The sequence below is a fragment of the Hypanus sabinus genome, chromosome 2, assembly GCF_030144855.1.
Source record: "Hypanus sabinus isolate sHypSab1 chromosome 2, sHypSab1.hap1, whole genome shotgun sequence".
NCBI classification, from domain to species: domain Eukaryota; kingdom Metazoa; phylum Chordata; class Chondrichthyes; order Myliobatiformes; family Dasyatidae; genus Hypanus; species Hypanus sabinus.
In genome coordinates this window covers 67,972,881-67,988,568 of record NC_082707.1, presented here as the reverse complement: position 1 = coordinate 67,988,568, position 15,688 = coordinate 67,972,881, and positions in this window count along the sequence as shown.

The following is a 15,688-nucleotide window of genomic DNA, read 5'->3' as shown; positions in this document are numbered from 1 at the left end:
TATACAATGACTGAAATTATGACAATTACATGTACAATACGTCCCACAGGACATGTGCCAAATGTAGTACTTGTACACAAGATTTGCACATACTTGAACTTGATAACTGCTGATAGATCACAGAACTTAATTTTTCCATGCTATTTTATTTCCAGTGCTGCCTACTGATCATAGAAGGCTTCAACTGTACTCACTGATCCCTTGTGCTTTTTAAATTTAAACTCCTCAGTTTCTGCAGTTGGAAGTGATTCTAGGCCCTTGGATGAGGAGTCTGCACCTCTACATTATCAGTGCGGCAGTGAAGAATGGTGGAAATAGCAGCGTGGAGAGCTACAGAAGGGGTGTGAGACAGGTGGCAGAGAAGGTGTGCCGGGGCCGTGGATTTCAACGGTGCAGACACACCCAGCCCTTGGTTTATTGATCATTGCAGAATGTCTCGATGGTGCTTCCTTCCCTCTCTCTTCCACTTTTTCCAGCCATGATTCCCCTCTCTCTGTCCCCTTCTCACTCTCTGTTCACTATATGGACCCATATCAGAATCTGGTTTATCATCGCTTACCATATGTTGGGATTTTTTTTTTTTGGCAGCGGTACACTGCAATTACTACTGAATAAAATTACTACAGTACTATGTAGAAACCTTAGGCACCCTTATATATATATGCCTTAGACTTTTTCACAGTACTGTATATATTGTTGATCAGTATTAAGTGTTTGACCACTTACCATGAAAATACATTTGATTATCTCTCATCGTGGCTATCCCTTGAGGTCGAGGATGATGGTCTTCATTCCATTTCCACAGAGCGAAGATGCCTGTGCATGTATTTGTTTAGCATGTAGTGTACTTGATGCTGAACTTGATTATCTCTAATCACAGTAGTGCAAAAAGACAGGAAAATATACTGAGGTAATGTTCAAAGGTTTATTGTCCATTCAGAAATCTGATGGCAGAGGGGAAGAAGCTGTTCCTGAAATGTTGAATGTGTGTTTTAAGGTTCGTGTACCTCCTCCTTGATGATCACAATGAGAAGAGGGCATGTCCTTAATGACGGATGCTGCCTTTTTGAGTCATCACCTTTTGAAGGTGTCCTCAATAATTGGGAGTCCTATGCCCATGATGAAACTGACTGAGTTGACAAACTTTCTACAGCTTTTTCCAATCCACTGCAGTGTTCCTTCCATACTAGACTGTGAAGCAACCGGTTAATATGCTTTCCACGGTACATCAGTAAAAATTTGCAAGTGTTTGTGGTGGCATACCAATTCTCCTCAAACTTCTAGTGGAAATATAGCCACTGTCATGCCTTCTTTGTAATTGTATCAATATGTTGGACCCAGGACAGATCTTCAGAGATGATGACATTCTGGAGCTCGAAGCTACTCACCCTTTTCACTGCTGATCCCTCGAAGGGAACTGGTGTGTGCTCACTAGACTTCCTTTTCCTGAAGTCTACAATCAATTCCTTAGTCCTACTAATGTTGAGTGCAAAGTTGTTGCTCAACCAGCTGATCTATCTCACTCCTGTATGCCTCTTGGTCTCTATCTGATATTCTGCCAACAATAGTTGTGTTGTCAGCAAATTTATTGCTGGCCACACAAAGGGGCATAGAGAGGAGAGCTGCGGGCTAAGCACGCATCCTTGAGGTGTGCCAGTGCTTATTGCCAGCAAGGAGGAGATGTTATTTCCAGACTCTAGAGACTGTCCCCTCCCGGTGAGGTAGTCTAGAATACAGTTGCAGAGAGGGGTATAGAGGTCTAGGTTTTGAAGCATTGATTAGAACTGAGGGTATATGATTCCATGTCTTGGCCTTTAAACAAATTTAAGATGATGGAGAAAATATCCTTAAAATTAACAATGAGACAAATGAAATCTGTGTAGTATGGCAATACTCAGTGAGAGTAGCACAAGTAATCATTCAGAAATGTTGGTGGAAGTAAATGAATTGGAGTCTGCTCCTTTCTATTAGCATTTTAGTCGGCTCCAGAAACAATTTAGTGGTTGCCTTTAAAATAGTTTCACAATAACATAATTTTGAGTTGGCACAATGACTGAGGTTTGAGGATTGTCCCGTTTTCAGAACACTTTAAGCAATGGCTATGGTACACTCTCCTACACCACTTCAAATTCTGGATTTACCATTGTTGTGTTTTACACAAGCTTACACTTCTATAAAGTTATTATTTAACTCTTGCTGTTTTTACAAGGAACATCAATACAGGGGTTGCAATTCACATAACTGTGGTATTCTATTGCCTTGAGATTTTGGCTATTAAATTACAAATGTTTGAAGCTTTTCTATTCTCCAAATGGGTTTCTTTCATTTGCCTCTGTAGTGGGTTTTGGTTCATATTTCTAAAAAACAAAGATGAACGGTTTTTAATATAAGAACATCTTGATAAATCATGTTTAAGTATCTTTTAAGTATTACTTACTGGACTGCTTTCTGTAATTTCTGGGGCACAATTACTAAACATCCAGTTTCAAATTTAATCATGGGTCTGCTAGAACTAAAATTTATTTACCAAGAGTCCATGTGCCTAACTCTGTGGAAATATACCCAAAGTTTGCAAAGTGATGGTATTGGGTTTGTTAACTGCAAAGTTCTAAACTTCAATGAAGATCTTAAGCCCTATTAGAAATAAATAGTCACTGGTACTCTTACTAAAGGGAGATTACACTGTAGTTACCCAATCTTCAAAGACTAGTTCATTCTCCTGTTTATTCTCCGTAGTGAGTTTAGCTGCCAATACCCACTATTCAAACAGTGGGTCACCCTCCCTACAAAGGAAAAGATACTTCCAGCTAATAAAATCATTTAAAACACAGATCATTTATTTTCAGTGATACGTATTTAAATCTAAACAACTTGAAATACATTTAAAACTCACAGAGTATTTCCTTCTTAAACGTTTCAAAATTACAAACAATTTCTAAAACATAAATCATTTCCTAAACATAAAGCACAAAGCATCTTCAAACGTAAAGGACAAAGGATTTCCAAAACACAAGTGTGATTCTTATCAATTACAAAGACATAAGTAAAATAAAAAGACATGATACAGACAAACAAATTGTTCATCGCAGGAACTGAAGCTGGAGGAATGGATTTTAGTTCACTCCATGTTTCTTGATGTCCTTTAACCTATCCCTAATAAACCTGAACTGATCTTTACACTTATACCATTTTTCTCCAACTTGAGGGACTTTTGAAGCATATTTGTGATATCCTTCTATCACAAATGGACTAAAAGCTTTTTTTGGAGACACTAACCAGCATAATTTTCACAGTTCACAATTAATGCTGAAAGGCTAACTTCTCAGTATATAAACCTTCCATCTATAATCATATTTGATATACTGATATCAAATTTGATATCAGTATTTGATATACATGTATATACTGATATGCGTGTCTGTTTTAAACAACACAAAAAACAACCTATTGTTGATATTGCATCTCAAGCAGTAATAAAGCAAGTGTAGTGAGCTAGCATATCCTTCCAGATGAGTGACTTCAAAGCTGTTCTATAGAGAGTGTTTTTTTAACATTAAGGTGATTACTGCTTGCCATTTACATTTTAGGAACTGAAGACTGACTCTCATTTATGACCAGAAAGTACACAAACTGTTAGTTGGAGGTTTATTTACAACTGTTTTTGATCTTACAAGTGGCAGCTGCTGTAGTTAAGAAAGTAAGCTTTAGCAATTATGAGGTCACTTGCTCCGGACAGTGAATATCCATCACACACTCCTTTGCTAAGTAAAGATTTCTAACCCATCTCCTTCTACCAATAACAGCTTTGAGAACAAGACTCCTCTTGGAAACAGACTATCACTTCATCATCCGTTCCAGTAGGTCACCAGTGTTAGAAGAAGCTCTCTTCATTCTGATGCTCAAAGAACTCATTGAGTACTTCCCAATCTAAGAGTTTCTGTATGATTTTCTATTTAGGGTATTCACTTCTTCAATTCAGCTACACACATTTGCACACCTCAAGGGAACGTTAACAATATAATTTTCCATAAACACATCCAAATGGCACATTAATGTCTATATTATGTCCATATTAGCCCATCATTATGATCTTCTTCCCCACAAGCAGTTCCTCCATTTAATGGCTTTGGTTTTTACTGATACACTCTCCTTAAAAATCATTGAGACTAACGATGTTATGATCACTTGTTCCTAAATGCACAATAACTCCCATACTCACAATTCTATCCTGATCATTACAGAATATGAAATCTTGACAGGCCACCCCTCTTGTTGGTGCAGTAACATACCGGGTCAAAAATAAAATCATTCAATAACTCAAAGAGCAAACACGAGGAAATCTGCAAATGCTGGAAGTTCAAACAACACACACAAAATGCTGGTGGAACACAGCAGGCCAGGCAGCATCTATAGGGAGAAGCACTGTTGACGTTTCGGGCTGAGACCCTTCGTCAGGACTAACTGAAATGAAAGATACGAAGAGATTTAAAAGTAGTGGGGGGAGGGGGAAATGCGAAATGATAGGAGAAAACCGGAGGGGGTGGGATGAAGCTAAGAGCTGGAAAGGTGATTGACGAAAGTGATACTGAACTGGAGAAGGGAAAGGATCATGGGACAGGAGGCCTCAGGAGAAAGAAAGGTGGGGGGGGGGAAGAGCACCAGAGGGAGATGGAGAACAGGCAGAGTGATGGGCAGAGAGAGAGAGAAAAAAACAAACAACTAAATATGTTAAGGATGGGGTAAGAAGGGGAGGAGGGGCATTAACAGAGGTTAGAGAAGTAAATGTTCATGCCTTCAGGTTGGAGGCTACCCAGCTGGTATATAAGGTATTGTTCCTCCAACCTGAGTGTGCCTTCGTTTTGACAGTAGAGGAGGCCATGGATAGACATATCAGAATGGGAATGGGACGTGGAATTAAAATGTGTGTCCCAGTGTGGTCTTTTATATATTGGTGAGACCCTACGCAGACTGGGAGACTGTTTCGCTGAATACCTACGCTTGGTCCGCCAGAGAAAGCAGGATCTCCCAGTGGCCAGACATTTACCCCTAGGTTTGAAAGAGCCTAGTTTTGTTCCTATTTACACACACACACACACACCATTGCTAACCTGTTCAATATATTTGCATTTATATTACTTGTATTGCTTAGTTACTAATAAACACTATTAGTTTATAGCAATACCAGACTCCACTGTGTTTTCCATTTCTGCTGGTTCTTTAACCCGGTCACGGGTTACATGACAAGTAGGAAAGTAAACTTCTGCCCCAAAATTGGATTGAACTTATAACTGATGTACTAAAATATTGTCATGTTTATGAACTTGACTCCCCATAAAAAAATAACAAGACTGGAAAAAATTCAGTGTGGAATGAGATTAAGGTGGTTTACAACACTAAAGCAGTATATGTACAATTCTTGATGGGATTTTTCTCAGTGTACTATGCATACAGTACTTTGTTGTGTATCAGTCAAGGAAGTAGATCATTATTTAAAGATACATCCATGATAACAGCACACTATAGTTGCTATGAATAAACTGCAGGTGGGAGTGAAAGAATTGGAATTACCAGACTCACTAAAATGGGCCTATAGTTCCTGGTTAACCAGATAAATTCAACGAGTGGATCGAGTGCTATTGCATTGCAAGGTGCAGCAAGAAGAACCAGCCATGAGGTAGTTATCATAAACTTCTCCTTGACTGACAATTCCCAAGCAATTTGGCAATGCTGTAAGCAGTTTCATGTCCTCAAACCATGTGTCAAAATATTTGCACATCACAGTTTATATTCGCACATCAGAAGACCTGAAAGTATAATGTTGTTTTTGGAAGGATGACAACATTTATGCAAGCTACCATTCACCAGGAAGTACAAAGATGCTTTAGGAAGTCTCTTATATTAATGGAATAAGAATTGATTCACTGATGTGTTAGAATCAATGTGGACCCGGAAAGCAGAATATAAAGATCTTTCTTGTCTTCTGACCTACAATGGCTAAATATTGATGTACTGGGATTATGGCAATATTGGAGTAGGGAGAGGATTACCTAGCTTGTATAGGACACAATGATCTTGTATGTTCCTCAGGAGTGTATATCAGTATCTACTATATCTGTATCTCTATCTATTTTAGCCTGTGTGGAAATGCTTCCTTCCTCAACTGGCTGGCAGATGAGCTTATGGATGCAGAGTGGGAATATCCCCCTGAAAGTTACCATCTTTCTGTTCCCGAAGGCCTCGGATGACAAATTTCTATGCAGGTTGTCTTTAGTATCAATTGCACTCTTTGGTTTGCAAACTGTACAACATACACCATCTCACAGTGAAACATTACTCATGCCAGAAATTCCAGTAACAGAGATGCCATTTCCTTCTTACTGAAGTGAAGAAGATTCAGTCATTTATTTCAGCGCACAGAGCTGGTGGATCCCTTTCATGCTGTGATGAATAGTGTACTGGGGGTCAAGGTAAGGGCCTGCACTTGCTGTTTGCAATGATCCTGTGGTGAGGAAGTTGAGAATTAACCTGACTTTGATGTCCATGAAAAGATCAAACCAGCAACAGAAGCCTGTTTGAGGATCCTCCTGGAAGACAAAACGTTTCAGTAATGTCAACCTTGGAAATCTGGATCTTATGAATACATTGCAGTCTCACTGTAGATACGCTAATCTTGGGCTCAAAGATAGGTATGGGAGAAGTGGATTTGTATTCATGGAACATTGGCATCACTATTGGGGAGGAAAGAAATTCTACCGAGGGATTGGGCTCCATCTGAACCATGCTGGGACGGGATCCTGGTGAATCAAAAGAAAGAATTTGTAGTGGACCTATGAGATGGCTTTTTAGAGCAGCTCGTAGTAAAGCCCAAAAGGAAATCCTGGATTTGATTTGGAAGATTAAGGTAAAGAAACCACAAGGAGGCATTGATTGTAGTATGATAGAATTCACCCTGCAGTTTGAGAGAGAGAAGCTAAAATCAGGAGTGTTGGTATCAGTTGAGTGAAGGTAAATGAAGAAGCATAAGAGAAGAACTAGCCAAAATTGATTGGATGGGGTCACTAGCAGGGATGATGATAGAATAGCAATGGCTAGAGTTTCTGAAAATAATTTGGAGATATAGGATTGGTTTATCTCAAGTAATTAGAATTATTTTAAAGGGAGAATCAGGAAAAAGTGGGAGACAAGGGAAATCAAAAACAAGATAAAAGCAAAAGAGATGACACATAATATAACAAAAATTAGTAGGAATCTGGTGGATTGAGAAACTTTTCAAAACCAACAAAAACAATTTTAGAAGTACTAAGAGAGAAAATATGAAATATGAAGGTAGTGGGTCAATAATATAAAAGGGAATACTAAAAGTTTTTTTTTCAGATACGTAAAGAGTAAAAGGAGGCTAGAGTAGACAGCAGAAAATGATGCCATAAAATTACACTGGAAAGGTGTTAATGGGGGACAAAGAAATGGCAGATGAACTGAATAAATATTTTGTATCAGTATTCAATACGGAGACAGCATGCCAGAAATTTGAGAATGTAGCTGCTATTACTAAGGAGAAAGTGCTTGAAAAGTTGAAGAATCTGAAGATTGACTACACCCTTGGGTTCTGAAGGAAGCAGCTGAAGAGACTGTGGAGGCATTATTAATGATCTTTCAGAAATCACTAGATACTGAAATGTTTTCAGAGGTCTGAGAAATCACAAATGACACTCCACTTTTTAAGAAGGGAGGGAGGCAAAAGATAGGAAATTATAGACCAGTTAGTCTGACTTCAGTGGTTGGCACAATGTTAGAATCCATTATTAAGGCTGACGTTTCAGGCTACTTGGAGGCACATTATAAAACAGGTCAAAGTCAACATGGTTTACTTAAGGGGAGATTTTTGCCTGACAAACCTGTTGGAATTCTTTTAAGCACTAACAGGTAGGATAGAAAAGGAAGACTCAACGGATGTTATTTAATTGCATATCTAAAAGACCTTTGACAAGGTGTTGCACATGAGGCTGCTAAACAAGATAGGAGACCATATATTAAAGGAAGAATGAAAAGAATATTGTTGAATGGAAGAATTCAAAGAGTCAGTATAAAGGGAACCTTTTCTGGTTGTATGCCACTGATTAGTGGTTCTCTACAGAGATCGGTGTTGGGTCCTCTACTTTTCATGTTATAGATTAATGAACTGGATGATTGAATTGCTGGCTTTGTGGCCACATTTGTGGACCTTATAAAGATAATTGGAGGGGCAGTTCGTGTTGAGGAAGCAGGGAGTGAACAGATTAGGATAATGGGAAAAGAAATAGCTGATGGAATACAGCGTAAGGAAGTGTATAACCATGCACTTTGGTAGAAAAAAATAAAGGCATAGAATATTTTCTAAATAGGGAGCAATTCAGAAATCTGAAGTGCAAAAGAACTGAGAAATCCTCATCCAGGATTCCCTAAAGGTTAATTTGAAGGTAATCAAATGCAATTTTAGCCTTCATTTTGAGAGGACTGGAATATAAAAGCAATGATCTAATGTTAATCCTTTATAAGGCTTTGCTTAGACTACATTTGGAGAATAGTGAGCAATTTTGGGGTCCTTATCTATGGAAGCATAAGCTGGCATTGAAAAGAATCCAGAGAAAGTTTACAAGAATGATCCCCCTAGTAAAAGGTTAATGTTTGGGGAGTGTTCAAAGGCTCTGGGACAGTACTCACTGGAGTTTAGAAGCATGAGGGATGATCTCATTGAAACCTACTAAATATCGAAAGGCCTGTACAGAGTGGACGTGGAGAGGATATTTTCAATATTGGGAGATGCTAGGATCAGAGGGCTCAGCCACAAAATGAAAGGATGTCCCTTTTAGAACAGAGATGAGGAGGAATTTCTTTAGCCAGATGGTAATGAATCTGTGAAATTCATTGCCACAGATTGCCTGTGGGGGCCAAGTCATTGGGTATATTTAAAGTGGAGGTTGATGGGTTCTTGATTATGAGAAGACTGGAGAAAGTGGTCGTGTGGGAAAATAAATCAGCCTAAATCAGGCAGTCCCAATGTGTTGAATGGCCTAATTCTGCTCCTGTGTCTTGTGGTTTCATTATCATATAGTATTTGTCTTCTACCCAAAATTCATTGTAGCCTATCATGTAATAATTATGTCTTGAATGACAGGTGTCACCAGTAGAGGTATTACTGAGGCACATTTGGAATGAGTAACTTAGAAGGTAATTGCTGGATTAAACTCTCCCAATTAGTTTAAGCAATGCTTTTGCAAATTGGAAGGTGCTTCGAATTGTTCTGAAACTGCCCATTAATGTCTCCTGATATCAACAGAACACTTTTTAACTAGCGTAAAGGAACAAACCTTCTCTGCTGAGGCTTTCCATGATGATCAATGTAGAAAACTCCCTGCACTCCTATCAGTGTGGGTGGATACAGGAATTCCATGAATAATGTCACCAATAGCTTTTCATCCAATGCTGAATAAGGTCCTGCACACTAATTTAAATCACACATAGAAGTGTCTGGTCAAATTTCACAAATGGCACAATTTTACTTGAAATGAACGCAAGTGCAATTTATGCTGAGAAAAAAACTGAATACTCCACAATAAAATTTCTCACATTTGCGGCATTGCTTAACAATGGCACCTTTGTGTAGTATTTGACTTCAGGGAAAATAGCTTGAAGCCAAGTTTAGAGTAGGACTCCACAGACCTCGAGTCCAATCCAAATCCCATGTTTGTAAGGTAAACGGTTGGATGAATATGATGGCGTTGTACAAAACAATGAAATGATAAAACAGATGAGAAAATTATCTTCAATAAACCACATTCATATAGCAATTGCAGAAATTATCCACTGCTGAACCATTGAAAACAGAAGTTTGTTTTGCAACACATGATACATCAATTTTCCATTCAATCCATTGTATCTTTTCCAGTTTTTATTGCAATTCTCTAATTGAAATCCTTATTCATCTTTTGATTTACTGTAAGTCATTTACTAACAAATAATTTTGCCAATCAACTTTCGAGCTCTTAGCTTCATCCCTCCCCCTCCTGTCTTCTCCTACCATTTTGGATCTCCCCCTCCCCCTCCCACTTCCAAATTTCTTACTGTCTCTTCTTTCAGTCAGTCCTGACGAACGGTCTCGGCCCGAAATGTTGACTGTACTTCTTTCTACAGATGCTGCCTGACCTGCTGCGTTCCATCAGCATTTTGTGGGTGTTGCTTGAATTTCCAGCATCTGCAGATTTTCTCGTGTTTACTGATAAATAATGATTACTTTGACAACTGCAGTATATAATTACACAATATTTGCAGTCGATGGAAAGTCTTGCAGAACGTGAACAGCTTTAGTCTGTCTATAAAAGTTTACAGCGAGCTTGTTTCCTGTTCTGTATAGCCCTGACATGAACATCCATCAGGCTGAATGCTGCCAATATTTCAGAGCTAAGAATCATTTCCCTTTGCAGGATTCACATAAACAATTGATGGGCTCAACTGTGAAGAACCAATTGATCTGTATTTTCTTTTTTGCTCAAAGCTCTTTGTGTTTTTATATAAATATGATATCACCTTTTATTTGTTTCTTGGAATGCAGACCAAAATAATCAGGCATGTTAATTACAGCCAGTAGCTCAGTCCTGAGGAAAGAGAAAGATGGGCAGATGGGAAGATAAGGGAGTTTATCTGGTGCTTAATCTGGTAGAACCATATTTCAAATTCTGAAACGTGCCTGCATTATGTCTTGCATGCATATAGTACTAAAATTCTGGTTTCTTTCTGTTCTCACCTTGCTCAGCAGTAGCTCTATATTCATTATTTCCCTGAATTCTTAAACTGGATGATTTATTGATTTAAATCTCCTAACTGACTTTTATTGGTACATATTGAAGTATATCTGGTAGATATTTAATACGTAATAGCTCATACAGGCTTCTAAGTATTGCTAAAGCTAATAGCCCAGATCTTACTGTTATAAAGATGGTGAAACTGCCAACTTTTGGAGTTTAAAGCTGACAGTTCTGGACTACAAGTAGTGGATGCGGCCCAGTAATCACAAGTAAAGCCCTCCCTGCCACCGAGCACATCTACATGGAGCACTGTTGCAAGAAAGCAGCATCCATTATCAGGGATGTCCATCACACAGGTCCTGCTCTCTTCTCACTGCTGTCATCAGAAAGAGGTAGAGGAGGCTCAGGACTCACACCACCGGGTTCAGGAATTGTTATTTCCCCTTAACCATCAAGTTTTTGAACCAAAGGGGATAACTTCACTCAACTTCACTTGCCCCATCACTGAACTGTTCCCACACCCAGTGGGCTCATGTTCAAGGACTCTTCATCTCATGTTATTGCTTATTTATTTATGATTATTATTATTTTCATTTATATTTGCACAGTTTGTTGTGTTTTGCACATTGGTTGTTTGTCCATCCTTTCTGATGTGATCTTCCACTGATTCCATCCTGGACCTACTGTGTATACCTGCAAGAATATTAATCTCGGGGTTGTATGTGGTGACATATCAGATTTAGATTCAGTTTATTGTCATTTAGAAACCACAAATGCAATGCAGTTAAAAAATGAGACAACATTCCTCCGGAACGATATCACAAAAGCACATGACAAAACAGACTACACCAGAAAATCCACATCACGTTTGGCAATCCCCAATCCAGAGTGCGGAGAGGCTGCTGCATATTAATATCATGCTACCGTCTTAGCACGTTCCCCGGAAAGGAGCTTTTATATATGAACTTTTATAATAAATTTACATTTAACTTTGAACTTTTCAACATGCTGAGAATGTGCTGAAAACAGGAACAACTTCTTCAATGCTTTCATGGGGAGGTGCAGCAGCTATCTAGGGTATGGCAGGTTTAGTACATGCCCTGGGCGCCACTTGAAGGGGGGCACCACTGAGCAATTTCTATTAAAGTCAGACAAGTCATCTTTGGATAATGAAAAAAGAATTTTATTCAGATGTATGATCTGTCTTTGATTATCATGGATGAGAAGCACTAGGATGGCCTTATTTGAGAGCATTGTGTAAGAAGACAATGAAACGTTTCTTCATGACGAAGAAGGAAAGTGGAGCTGAAATACGGAAGAGATGAAGTTGGAGGCAGAGGAAGCCAAGAAGTCAAGCAAGTTCTTTATGCCCTTCTTTGAAAAGCCCGGAACAAGTAGTTCGACACGTTCCATGTAGTCGTCTGCACCTGCTACAAGTTTGTTAGAATACGAAGGTGGATCAAGTACAAATGCGCCACAAGCCGAGGAGGAAGTCAAGGCAGATAAATCCGAGTATGACGAGATTGAGAGTGAATATGCCACAGAGAACGTGGACATGACAGGAGGGGAAGATGATGCTGGTGGTGGTGATGTTGAGTTTATTGACAAGATTTTACCTGACGAGATTGAACCTGATGACACTGAACCTAATAAACTGGATGGTGTCAAAGAGCCTTGAACTATCATACCAAAAGTGATTGAACAGCATGACATTGGACTTCTGAGGTTTGACAAGGATACTGGAAAAGCAAATCTGCCTGATGCGGTGAGAACAGAAATAATAAAGCTGGTTTCGAAGTATTTCCAGAACAATGAGGGGCCTTTCCTACCAACAAATAACAACTCAATGAACAAAACTTGGTTCAAGATGAAATTGGGAAATGGTTGTGATGAGGAAGTGACTCGCTCATGGCTGATCTATTCCCATTCTAAAAAGTCTGCATTTTGTATCTGCTGTCTTCTCTATTCCCAGTCAGAGAATCAATCCTTATTGGAGCAGGAAAGTGGTTTCAACCAGTGAAAAGCTCCTGAAAGGATTAGTGTTCATGAAAATGCCATGAATCATCGGGAATGCTTCACACAGCGAAAAGAAATTTAGCTGGAAACAGAGGAGTTATTGACACGGTATTTTAGTCTCCAGTTGAAAAGGAAAAGCAGAATTGGCGTGATATCTTGATGAGAATCCTTCACTGCATAAAATTCTTTGCAACTCAGAACCTGGCTTTGCGAGGACACGGGGAGTCACTTCAGCTAAGCGATGACTTCAATGTGGGAAATTTCCTTGGCTTACTGAAACTACTGGCCATCTTTGACCCTGTCATAAAAGAACACCTCACTCATTTGCAAAGTCATCCTGAATCCACATCTAATTTTTCACCGGGTGTCCAAAACGAATTCATCCACATGATGGCATCCACTGTTCACCAGAGTTTACTAAGAAGCGTTTGTAAAGCCAAGTACTATGGTCTCATGTTTGACTCGACTCCTGATCAGGCACACCGTGAGCAGATGTTAGAAGTAGTGAAGTATGTGGAAGTTGATTTTGAGAGGAAAACAGTCCATGATAGAGTCCTTCCTTGGTTTTATCCAGATAAACCAGAAGGATGTTGAGAGCTTGGTGGAAGACATCTTGAAACAGCTAGAGAAGGACAAAATGGAGCCACAAGATTGTTGGTCACAGTGCTATGACAACACTGCTGGTCACAGAAGTGGTGTTCATCAAAGAATAAGTGAGAAAAACAACCTGGTAGTGTTTGTGAATTACGACAATCACTCACTTAACTTGGTGGGTGTACATGCACCCAAGCAGGATACAATGATGGTCATGTTTTTTTGGAACCATCAAAACTCTCTATGTGTTTTTCTCTTGTTCAACACAGTGCTGGGAAAAACTCAAAAAACGCTGTGCCTGTGGTTGTTAAGTTGGCATCCGAAACCAGGTGGAGTGCAAGGACAGAAGCAGTGAACCCCATCAATAAGCACCTTGAGGAAATACTTCAAGTTCTTCAGGACATGATAGACAATGAAAACGAGACCATTGAAGCAAGAAGTGATGCAAGGCAGCTGTACAACCCAATGTTATGTTACGATTTTCTGATTTTGCTAGGATTTTGGAACAAAGTACTCATTCGCATTGACCGTATTCCAAAGAGGCTGCAGGATCCTAGCATGAACATCCACAATGCTGCCCTGGATTTGAAAGCCCTCTGAGATCATTTTTATGATGAAAGAGAATTGTTGGTCAGTGAGTCGCTCAAAGAAGGAGTTGGTCTCTGTCAAGAATGGAATTGTTGAAGTTGAAAGTCATCAGAGATGAAAGAAATGAATGGCTGATGAGAACTCGAGAGATGCTGGGTTAATAGCTAAGGAGGAAATGGAAAGAGTCATGAAGGGAACACTCGGCTGTCTTCACGGAGAAATGGATGAAAGGTTTGCTCGTTTGCATAATACCAAGTTTGGGTTCCTTCTCGATGTCAAGGGACTGTGTTACAGTGCCGATAGTAACGACCTGAAGGAGAAGTGTGAAAATTTGGGCAAATTATACAGCTCTGATGTTGATGGACAGCAGCTATATGAAGAAATTTTGGATTGCAGAATGTTGCTATCAAGACGAATCAACGTGAAAATATCAAGACCTAAAAAGATTCTTGAATTTATTGTTCAGTATGGAGATGAAAGCGTCTTCCCCAATCTTTGCATTGCTATTCAGATAATACTAACCATCACAGTTTCCATCGCCAGCTGTGAGAGATCAGCAAGTTAAAACTAATACTTTCGTATTTGAGAGCCTCCATGGGTCAAGGCAGACTCTGCGATCTTGTTCTGCTGAGTGTAGAAAGAGAAGAAACTGAAAAAATTGACTTTGATCACATCATAGGCCAATTTGCATCAGTGAAAGCAAGGAAGGTGCAGTTATAATTTTCATGTAGTGCCATAATTTGTTAATTAAAAGATTAACAAGCTTGACTTGTATTTTTTGAGCTGATATTATGGTAAGCTTATCTAAAAGATGTGTGTCAGATGTTTGGACAGGGGCGCAATTTCAGTGCTTGCCATAGGCGCTATTTTCTGTAGATACGCCCTTGGGGAGGTGCTACCTAATATGAAACTCATAATCTCCACCCTCATCGGATTCTCTTGCTGTGGCACTCTAAGTGGCCAGAATCTGTGTTGAAAGCCCATGAACTGTATATCAGAACCACACATGCTGAGTGGCCTGGAAGCTCATTCTCTTGAAACTGGCTGGGTAAAATGAGACCCCAGTTAAGAATCCATGCAGGGGATTTTATGCACTCGCATTAGCCTGGAATTGATGACTCTTATCTGCTCCTATTATGATTAGGATATTTACCTGTGATTTTCTGACAAATATTTGTAGATGCATAAGCTTAAGAAATTACAACAAAGGATGTAGTAATCAACAACTCATGGCAATAGGATACATAAAGGGGTTAATTAAATTGAAAACCACGTGAGGGCCTTTTTCCACCAGTTATCATTTGTTTTGGTTCAATCAGACCAATTTGATGATTGGCACATGTAAATTATATCCATCACAATTCTGTGTGTTGAAGCAACAGTTGGAATGCCATCAACTGCACAACAAAACATTTCTAAATGCCACGTGATTCACTTTCAATGAAAAATGTAATGAAAAGGAAAATCAGAGTTGACCAAAAACAAGAATTTCTTGTTTTTCTGTGTACTTCTGTGTACTTTGTCTATCTGCAATGATAAACCATTGTCTTCCTCAAAAGCATGGCCATGAATGAAAAGCCCCACAAAAACATGTTTTTATAGTCAACTTCAACATTACAGATGTGGACCCCTTCCCAGACTCTTCATCCTCCTGGTGGGGCCTCAAATCTCTTTTACCCCCAACAGAACTCTTTACAATCGTTATCCAG